Source organism: Dreissena polymorpha, chromosome 15 (genome assembly GCF_020536995.1).
Source record: "Dreissena polymorpha isolate Duluth1 chromosome 15, UMN_Dpol_1.0, whole genome shotgun sequence".
In the NCBI taxonomy this organism is placed as follows: domain Eukaryota; kingdom Metazoa; phylum Mollusca; class Bivalvia; order Myida; family Dreissenidae; genus Dreissena; species Dreissena polymorpha.
Window position 1 is genome coordinate 28,763,244 of NC_068369.1, and position 9,604 is coordinate 28,772,847.

Sequence of the window (9,604 nt, forward strand, 5' to 3'; positions counted from 1 at the left end):
TGTTTTGATTCAGGTTTTCACGGCGTAGCTGTCTCATCTAGACTTTTACCTAAATTGACCTTTGCAATTTCACAACAATGTCCTGAGACCATTTCCGGCAAATAGGCCTAAAGGAATAAATTGAATTTTGGTATTAAAGTAAAAATACAATACTGCGCGAAATTGAAAACGAGCAATCTACACAACTTTATCTCATTTACATAAACAGTTGATTTAATTGACTATCTATTTTGAGTAGTATAGCGTAATTTTTTTTTATATTCTGTGTGAATTAATATGAAAGGGATTGCAACGAAGTAAACTGCGAGTTGAGCGTAAAATTATTTTATCTACAATAACAAGGCTAAAGGGAAACAACAGCTTCACAGTCAATTCTAGAAACCATAAAGAATACTAGATTAGCTTTGAATACAGGGAAGTTTATGTTGCGAGACGTAGACATCAGGAGCGCGAGCCTTGGCGAGCGCTTTCGGTGTTCGAGCCGAGCAACATAAACTTCTCTGTATTCAACGCTAATCCTAGTATTCTATTTATCCCATTTGATTTTTTTTAACGTGACATTTAACATAAAAAGATCTAATAACCTTAACAATAATTTTAATTCATTCTTAAAAGCGCTTAAAATCTAACGAAAGTAACCATGCGTAGTGATATAAGTATAAGTATTGTATAAGTATTTGAGGTATTTGTTCTGGTGCGCAAAATAGCCTTTAAAAAATTCACACACAAACTGTAAAACGAGTAAAAATATCACCATATGCCTCGATTCAATTTTACGCAGCATGCGAATTGTAACACATTACGACCGCGAAAAGAAGATTTTACTTCACTATAATTCATTTTAATTTCGAAAGAAAATGATCAAAATCCAATAAGGCGGCGATTGCTCCTAATAAAATGATGTCGATGTCAACATACATGTACACCATCAACGACCTTGACAATTTCGACGAGTAAACAGAAAATTGCAGCGACTGACACTTTATTTGACTTAATATACAGGGCAATACGTTTTCCGACTTCGGACAACGAATTAAAGGACGCGCAGAACTTTTTTTTATATAATGTTATGGGTATGCCGTGTGTGATCCGATGCATCAATGGCGCCCATGTTAAAATCATTTCCCCGAGAACAGTGAACGACAAAAGCACAAACAAAAACCAAAACACGTTCGAACTAGTATCCTACCTTCAATTATCCTTTAAAATCCATCTAATAATCCATTTAACTCAATATTTGACGATTTTGCATCTAGGATCTTTAATAATTATTTTAGCATAGTTAAATAAAGACCCTATTGCCATCATATCACTATATTCAAATGAAAACTCAATAAACTTTCTTCTTCGTCACAAGCTACGTCATGTACTCTAGATCTTCTATGTACATTACTGCTGTTAAAATGAACCGGAGCAGTTTATCAAGTAATAGCCGTTGGTAAACTCGGTTGCATTTGCAGATTTCTGCATACAAACATAATTATGTTTAAACTTGCACAATGTTTTATTTGTCTATGGTAAATGCCCTTATTGTGCAAGAAAAAAAAATGAATATATAAATACAGAAAGAATGGAAAACATTCCATAACACAACAGATAAATGAGTTGATAATACCCGTGTACAAAATGGGACATTCTGAATTCCAGTGTGGTGCTATTATTACCATCTAATACTTTACACAGCTCTATGCCTTACGTGCATTAAATCGGAAAGCAAATATTGCAGATTATTTATGAATTGTGCGATATTTGTATGGCTTGTTGTACATTCTTAAATGTCAAAAGTACATGCATGGATTATAAACAATGCACATTACACGAAATAAGAAAAATGTGATTAATTGACAATTCAAATATGTCGATATACAGTACATGTACATGTGAAATAAGTCGCGTTTAAAATGAATCGTCAACAATTTTTGGGGGAAAATGACGCAATAAGTATGTCATTTTATGACGCCATCAATCAGCTGAATCATTTTACGGATGTCGAAAAAATATGTCATATGACTAGATTTAAAGGTTGAAGGTCGTATAATTTTAGGCTAAAGTTTTCTCGACTTTATTTCTTATGAAAAATCATTCAGTGGTAAGGTAAAAAGTAGTCCGTGCACGCGACAGGTTTATCCTCAGTGTTGAAAACAGGCTAGTTTATTCCATAGGGTGTTATACCGTCAATGTCGCGTTGAAAATGGGATAAAATACAGTTTGCGTGTGTTATCAATATTGTTTGCACATTGTCAGCACTTGAGCTTTTATACTTCAAAAGTTATGTTTTCATATTTAGTAATTACTTCCATCATGCATTCGGAGCACTTATCCATTTTACAGCATATATGCATTGTTGTTACCTATCCAGAAAGGTTTTAAAACAAAATATTTTCTTTTTTCAAAATTGACCTTTAAACATGTTAAAGCATTAAGTTTCAAACAATACGTCGATCAAGCAGGTGAATCATGACCTCACTTAAAATGCACGACATTCGATGTTATCAAGGTCAGTTCGCGGTCAGTCTCTCCCGGAATCGTTCACTCTGGATCAGCAGAAGATTAATTGCTTAAATCTGCATATCTTACGGAGGAGTCCGGAGATAGCCGATGTATCACGATTGGAAATCGTTATTGCAGTGCTATCGAGTTAACATGGGCGATCTTGCATTACATTTTAGTTTAAACCTATTTATTTTAGCTCGATTGCATCGAAAGCCTAGGGCTTATATTAACGCTCTCGAGTCCGTTTCCTGGGCCTAGAACCAGTACTTGGTGTTTTGGGGGGAGATCTAGAAAACGCTCCCACGGTGTATATCGAACCCATGACCTCCCGGTCGCTAGGCGGACACCATATCCATTACACCACGACGACCTCAAATACTATATTTTGAAGGTGAACTGTAAATATATTTTGACCAGAAATATCTTATATGAAGATATACGGCGTATTCTATTATCATGTACACAACTGCATGTAAAAACATATTATTTACGTACTTTCAACAATAATATCATAAATACCATAAATACTATTTAAGACCGGTTTAATAAAAAATATTTCTCCAACGTGAACAATATACTATACATGATCGCGATGACTTCCAAAACTATCAATAATCGAATCAAATTAAAATGTACGGCACTGCACTATTACAGGTCTGTTGGAATAACGCGCGTTTAAATATTTTAAATATGCATGGATGATTATTTGTATATGAGCTGTCGAGAACATAATTCCTCCACAGCACTCACACATATATACATTCGTATAATTGTAATTACTAAGATGATACAATTTGTAATTTTAATATTCAAATGACCGCCTATGATATTTATCCCCTGACATCGATCCGGACAAACCGGGCTTCATTCATATGAGTAAAGTGTACTCCTAAATTAGCCCGTGCAGTCCGCACAGGCTTATCTCGGACGACACTTTCCGCTTGTATGTCATTTTTTGTTTTAAGTAGGTCTCTTTTAAACAAATTTAAATGCGGCGTAAATTTTATTTCCTGATCGTCCTGTGCGGACGACACAGGCTATTCTGGGACGACACTTTACGCAAATGCAGTAAGCCCCGTTTTCCCATTTCACGGCTTGTATTAACTTTGCCCGGAGACCAGTCTACAAAGAACCCCCACTTGTGCAGGAAATTTCGTCTGCAGGTGTCACATTTGCAATTAACTAACAAATGTATAATGACTAAACACGCCGAAATCGAACCAAAACACTGAACGCCCTCCCTGTTGGGTGTTGATACTGTTAAAATAGTTGCTAGCAACTTGAAATCGTTTTGTACAGGATTGCTGATGGTCATTTACGATGCAAATATGAAAAAAACTGTTTATCGCATTTGTGTGAGCATAGTGTAAATAAAACACAAAATAGCCGATAAGAAAAGCTTCTTTGAAGCGTTTACCTGGTTTTCTGTGGTCCATGTCTGAAATTTGGAACGCAAATAGATATGCAGACGGTTCAATGTTCTATTTGAATACAAAGAAAGAATGCACACGTGAGTACGATCATTACATGTGCTGGTGATATTTATGTGAAACAAGGATGCTAATCGTGATATAAGTTAAGATATTGTTGTAAATTATTTTTTAATGATATTCTTCAAAGTGGTGTACTAAAGAAATGGCAAAAATTACCTGTACAAGAGTTTTTTTTAAATATGGCTTTCAAGGAAATAAATAAAACAATTCATTCGAAATAGAACAACATTGCAACAATAGGTTGTGTGTTGATTGTCTTCATCTCTAATACATTAAAGCAAACGCACAACTATTTAAATCAAAGAAATTAAAGCGCGGTTAAGAGCATATTATATAAGAATGAATAACATTATGTGTTATCATGAATTGATTGGTAATTCGTGTTAAAATAATATTAATAAATGTATCGAATAATTAGTGATTTAGTGACTTTTGAATAATGCTGACGTGTAAACGTGTAAACCAAGCGAACAATTAGTGATTTATTATCTTATGAAATATGCTACCGTGCTAATCTGCGACTTCTGTGAAATGAATGTGCTGTACATGTATTTAAAAGGTGAAATACATATGATGGCATGAATTATTGCAAAACTATTGACAGTTGCTGACGAAAGGTTCGCTTTTATTTTATGGTCTTGCTAAAGGTATTGGTATTTATGTTTGAATAGCGAGTCCTTTGCAATCGCCCTTTAATATGAGTATCGATCTGGGAAAACGGGGCTTAATGAATGTGCGTTAAGTACGTAAAGTATCTTTCCAGATTAGCCCTTTGCAGTCATGGACGATACTTTCCGCTTTTATTGATACTTTCCGCTTTTATTGTATACTTTCCGCTTTATTGATACTTTCCGCTTTTATTGATACTTTCCGCTTTTATTGTATTTTCCGTTTATATTAAGTATCTTCTTAACATAAAATCCCGTTTCTGTGGACCGTGTTGTTCTTTTATAACCTCTGCGCAGGCTTATCTAGGACGACACTTTACGCAAATGCATTAAACCCCTTTTTCCTGATCGCGGCTCATTGTGATATCGCTGCTTTTAAGAGTTTTATCAAGATATATTTAATGTTTCGTTGCCTCGCAAAACAAAATTGCATATACGATATGAACCAACATACACACAACTTTCTTTCGAGAAAAGTTAAATTCTTAAATTTAATTTCGCCTACCCTTTTCTGCAAATGTGTGAACTATTGACTATTGAAGTTTCTTCTAACAAAATTCCGATAATTTCTTGGAACTTGAACGCGGTTGGGAGTAAAATATATCTAAACTAGGAAGTTATGATAAGTCATACTCAACACCAAAGTATCCCGTGCTGTCTCAATCGATTTTCCGGTTATCACGTGCGCATCCGGTAAACCGACTTGATTTATTTCCTGTCGAAAGGCCGCCGGTGCACAATCTTAGGCAATGTCAGACAGTGTAAACTAGGGAGCGCAGAGTGCACATTATCGTACACATTAAATAAATGAACATTCATGTATATTTGTTCTGCGTTTTTGTGACTTGAGAAAAATAGTGATCATTTGTATGTGAGTGTTTATTCTGGTTGGGCAATATAAAAAACGAAACATAAAGAACAGAATCGTTGCGATTGTGTTACTCGATTTGGTATTGCAACTACAACAAACAAATTTACAAACTACTGGTTATAGTTTCCATTAAAAATTACGCATTAACATTCTTAAGTATTTTTAATAGAAAGTTTATTCTCACCAGCTGTTACAAAAATACAAGACGATATACTCCGATAAAATGTGTCTTGATCTGAGAAAACTGGGCTTAATTCATGTGCGTAAAGTGTCGACCCAGATTAGACTGTGCAGTCCGCACAGGCTAATCAGGGACGACAGTTTCAGCTTTAATGGTAGTTTTAGTTTCAAAGAAGTCCCTCCTTACCGAAAATCAAGTTTAGGCGGAAAGTGTCGTCCCTGATCAGCATGTGCGGACTGAACAGGTTAATCTGGGACGACACTTTACGCACATGTATTAAGCCCAGTTTTTTCAGAACAAGACACAAATATGAGCCTTGTCCTGGGAAAACGGTGCTTAATGCATGTGCGTAAAGTGTCGTCCCAGCCTAGCCTGTGCAGTCCCCAACGGCTAATTAGGCACAAAACTTTCCGTTTAAGTGGTCTTTTTTGTTAAATTGAGTCTCTTCTTAGCGAAAATCCAGTTTAGGCGAAACGTGTCGGCACTGATGAGCCTTTGGCTCATATAAATAATATGCTATTTCTACTCATCCTAACTCCGCACACCAGTCCCATATGTATTTGTGTGTTCTACATGTTTAAACATGTAAAGTAGAGAAAGTTTAATCTGAAGAAAATTGGCCCGCTTCCGAGACTATGCCTATTAAATGTTCGTCTGGAAAATATCATTATGTTTTGATGGCTATCGGATATCTTACTGCAGCACCTGTTTTGAATTAAACGTGTCTATCGCTATTCATATCTGTGCTCATTTAAAAGATAGTGTGTATCTTATTAATATGAAATCAAACACAGTTTTCGTGTGTTGGTAATCAAACGAAACAGGGCCGTCTTTTATAAGGAACCAAACGAAACCGAATTGTCGTCCGTTGTGAATAAAACGAGTAGTAGTTCTTAAATAATCGTACTAAACCGAAGTTTGTAGTTGTATTTTGAAGGCATCAATATATCCAGAGTTCCGATCGTGCGAATTTTGAATATCGACAGAATTCCCACAAAAAAGTAAATGGATATTATTAAGCAAGGGATATCAACAATGGAATTGTACTTCAAGAGTTCAGCTAGCGCATGGTTAACACACACGCTTTTCACCTCTACGACACCGGTTCGAATCCTGCACTCGGCTCAATGTTTTTTGTGTGTGTTATGTGGTCACCATACCGGACAGATGGGGTTTTCTCCGGATAATCCGATCCCCTCCACAGCACAAGACCATATCGAAAATTAAATAGTATTTCAGTATAAACATAAATAGCTGGAAATTGCAGCTATAATTTTAAATTCGTTCCAACTGTCGTCAGTCTATGCTTATTAGGTAGGAGTGCTGGACACACCCAGGGTCCCAACATTATACAGCCTCAGGCGCGAAGGTAACTCATAACCTTGGAAATACACAAATACACACACGGGTTGCAGCCTAGGCGTGGATAGACTTAAAAAAGGAAGCAAACTCACGTGCGGGCAAAATCATTTTAAATTTAACATGTTTTCTAAAGAATCAACAAGTACATACAATACAGATTTTTATGCTGCTTATGGCAATTTGAAATACATCTAAATTACTTTATTAAATAAGCCTGTGTTCTTGTTCAAAATTTGATTTGTACTACAAAGTTATGCTTCACGCAACGTGAAATTTTGTCACCGATTTTAGACGTATTCAAGGATTTATTCATATACAAATGTACCTAAAGACATCGTCATAAACTGCAAAAAAACACCGTCTTTTATGCAAAAATAAAGTTCTTAACGGTGCGATTACATTCTTCCAGCTCGTGTGTAAACCCAAGAAAACCCCTTCGATTCTGCACCCTGGTTTACTAATCATCGGTATTCTCCACTAAAACACCGCATATTATAACACATTAAATGATTGAAGTTCGTTCAATGAGAACGGGACACAATGCACAGGCTAATCAGGGACGACCCTTTCCGCCTAAACTGGGCTATCATTGAAAAGTGACTTCATTTCAACGAAAAATTCCATGAAAACGGAAATTGTCGTTCCTGAAAATGCACATGCTGATCTGGGAGCTCATATATAAGGTCAGCTTCGACGTATTTCTGCACACAGTTTCTACAGTGTATCTATCTTTCACTGGTATTCTCAACCCAAATAACGGAAAACATTACACATAACGTGATTATTATTTTGTCAGTTCAACGTCGACGTCGACGCGAGAACCGTCAGAGACGTCAGAGGACGACGTTCACGTCAGATCAGATGCTGAAGCTGGAGCTCGAGTACGCGCGCACTGACTACGTCAGTCGACACCGACGGTTCGAGTTGGCGGCAACGCTGCAGTTGACGGAGAGGCAGATAAATAAAAATCTGGTTCCAGAACCGGCGGGCAAAAGACAAGAGGATGAAGAAGGCCCAGATCGACCACTCTCTGAGGTAAGTTACCTTACAATTATTGATAATGGGGTTACTGCATTGCGTAAAGGGGCGTCCCACATTAACATGTGCGCTACGCACAGGCTAATCAAGAACGACACTTTTCGCCTTACCTGCATTTTTGCTACGAAGATACATCTCTTTAAACTCAAAAATATCATTAAAAACGGGAAGTGTCGTCCCTGATAAGCCTGTGCGATACGCACAGGCCTATCTCGAATGACACTCTACGCACATTCATTGAAGCCCTTTATATTCGTCGGCTGTTATTTCGTGGTTAACAAAATTACATTTTCGTAGAAGAGTAAAATCGCTGATTTCTAATTTTGGATAAAAAAGAGGAATTTTAGTTTGATTTAAATGTGAGGAATTGATCATGCTAATAGCGTTTTCTATCTCACAGATCGATGGGTCTTCCGTCTGTTCAGTTACATTTCCGTCACCGGTTGACGCACTCCGATTCCTGCAGTACATGCGCAGTGCCACTTCGTTTCCAACATCACTTCCGCTGAGGTTACAGTACGGACAGTTCCTTATCGGTTTCCTCATCATTTCCGGTGAAAATGCAATAAAGAAAGTTTCAATTTTGGTTCTCACAGCGCTACCGGTGTGGTTGCCCCTCGCGACAGTTCAACTTCCGGGTACCATGTCACTTTCGGTGAGGCTGCCCTAGGGAATGGGAGCGATGAAGTTATTAATCTTAAACTTTATAGTTTAGAGTTCCTTTTTGGTATTTACTAAATGTGACAAAAATTATTATAAAGGGATTAAGTTGTCAATATGTTAACAAGTACAAGTTTCAGAGGTGTTTTAAAAGTACACTATATTTATTTTCCTTGAAATCTTAATTGTCGTGATGTTGGTGACATTATCAAGTGCGATTCCTTAAAAAAATTGTCCTGCGTATTGACCTTTTAGTTCAATCTATATCAGCCGACGATTTAAAAGGGGGCAGTCTACAGTTTTTCTTGAAAATCCACAGGCGACAACCACTGGTCTGCAAAACACCCTCAAAACAAGGCCTTCAGTCCACAACCTGAAAATAGATCAGACAATTTTTCAGTGCAGCTCATCAACAGCTTTCAAATAAAGCACAAAACAATGCAGAACATGCACTTAAAACTGATATCTGGGCAAAATAGACCTTTTCGGGGGTCTCGAAACTTGCCCGTAAAAACCCCATTTTCAGATAAACCCGGCAATCACTTTTATCTTTCCGGGGAACAATACACACACAGTGGACAACTTGCTTTGCACCATCACAGCAAATGCTTTAAAACTGAGCCAACAAAATGGGTCATACCGTTTACTTTTTTTGCACTGTTAACTTATTTAAACTCACCGTTGAAATCTGTCGATTGCCGGCTGCTTCAGCAGGAAGTACATGTGTTTACTTCTGGCCAGAATACACTTAATAGTTTCCTATATAATTCAATGCGAAAGCGACAACTTTAGGCCAAATAAATGCAACTTTTCACATAGAGACCCCATAACCTTTTCT